At 37.7% G+C, this 1,712-nt stretch overlaps 1 long non-coding RNA gene across 1 annotated transcript; it reads left to right on the plus strand.

Annotated features, from left to right (window-relative positions):
- Positions 1-471: 471 nt before the first annotated feature.
- On the plus strand, positions 472-1,475 carry LOC127661118 (uncharacterized). The gene is made up of 4 exons (XR_007972732.1): positions 472-523; positions 821-898; positions 1,049-1,264; positions 1,430-1,475. It is a non-coding gene; the product is annotated as an uncharacterized LOC127661118 (long non-coding RNA).
- Positions 1,476-1,712: the final 237 nt, after the last annotated feature.

A 1,712-nucleotide genomic window follows, 5' to 3' on the forward strand; every position in this document is an offset into this window, starting at 1 on the left:
GTACAGAGCAATGTAAGTAAAAGCAGATAAACCTCACAGTTTGAGTGTATGGTGAAGCTAGAATTAATAAGACCGCAGTTATAGGCTTGTTACTTTAATAGCCCGATGTTCCTGGGGACTCGGCTAAGGTTATTCATGTTTAATGTAACTCAAATCAAATGAAAACAGTTATTGTAGGCAGGTAAGTTTCCCTAGCTGGTCCCCTCTGTGTAAAATGCGTTCTTATTCAAGTTTTCAACTCAGTCATTCGTTTAAGATGCAATCTTGTGTTATAAGTATTAGGCTATCATGATTATACAGTGAGCAAGCTATATAAATAATTATTTAATATAATAAAAGTGTAGAGCAACAACCGAGGTTGTAAGGTAAAGGCTGAATATTGTAGATTTATTACAATATGTTGCATGTTTGAATTAAAATACCTGTGGATATGCAACTTCCCACTAATGAAAGTTTTATTCAAAAGGAGCACACACACTACAAAGGCCTGACTGGAGATTTGCCTGATCTATCCGTCCTTCAGGTGAGTAGGGATATAACAATAGCACATTTCACTGTACAGTATGATATATCAACCAAAATCTGTATACCAATATTTCATTATTTTCTTTTTCCTCCCCTTTTACAAACAAATATTCTGCTTCAAAGAAAAAAAATGAAATTGATGTTATCATAAGGGTTCTTCATTATGAACTTGTATGCCATGCATAACATACTGTGGATAGAAATTACAGGGAAAGTTACTGGTATGATAATTGTGGTTATATTATATTACTATTATATTTAGTGTATTGCTAATCAATATATTGTTACTTCCCAGATGACAGCGGCTCACTTCAAGAGCAGGTGAAGCAAGTTGGGACAATGTTGAAGACATTTGCTCGCACTGGGCAATCAGGTACAACTTGCAAACAACACCTGTGGTTGTTGGTTTAATTCCCACTGGGGCCACCTGTACATGTAGTAGACCTAGATATAAATGTCATAGTTTAGTAGTTGAAGGACCAGGACTGACTACTTTATTCTTTTATTCTGGGAACCCCTGTAGGTGCAGATCAAACCCTAATGCTGCGACGTCTTGGAATTTGGCGATGTTGTGCGTAGCATGGACGACAAAATGCTATGCTGCAACGTTTCAGTGCCAATGTGTCTGTTGGAGAGTTATCCCTGCCAGGGGATCTGTTACTCCCCCCTAGACACCCAGGAAGATTTGGCGTTGCTTGACAACAGTTTGAGGCAGGATAAAGAGCTCCAGCAACGATTTGTAAGTATGCCGATTTCGTTTATAACGCCATAGGGTAATCTAAAAAATACAATTAAGATCGTACACTGCATATTCTATAGTCTGAATCCACAGCCTGTCACATTTTAAATTTATGAGAAGCTTCAGAGAAATGTAATTTGTAACATGTTTTTTTTGTATTTTCAGCTTCGGTTTTTGGCAATCAAATGTGGGAGGGACCTAAAGACAACCATGTGGCGAATGCTTCAGAGTATCTTCTCTAATCACCTTTCCATCAATACAACCTGGACTGGTGTAGGGGATAAAGCATGTTTTAGAGACATGTTCCTGAAGACCATTGTTCAAAGTAAGTTGGATATTTTTTTTATATTTAAGTAGTTGTGTATGACCTTATGCCATTCAAATGGAATGACAGATCTTTATTTTCTACAGGAGCCATCCGGAAGAACCCGGCAACACAGGATGCCAC

The sequence above is a fragment of the Xyrauchen texanus genome, chromosome 20 (assembly GCF_025860055.1).
Source record: "Xyrauchen texanus isolate HMW12.3.18 chromosome 20, RBS_HiC_50CHRs, whole genome shotgun sequence".
Classification (NCBI taxonomy): domain Eukaryota; kingdom Metazoa; phylum Chordata; class Actinopteri; order Cypriniformes; family Catostomidae; genus Xyrauchen; species Xyrauchen texanus.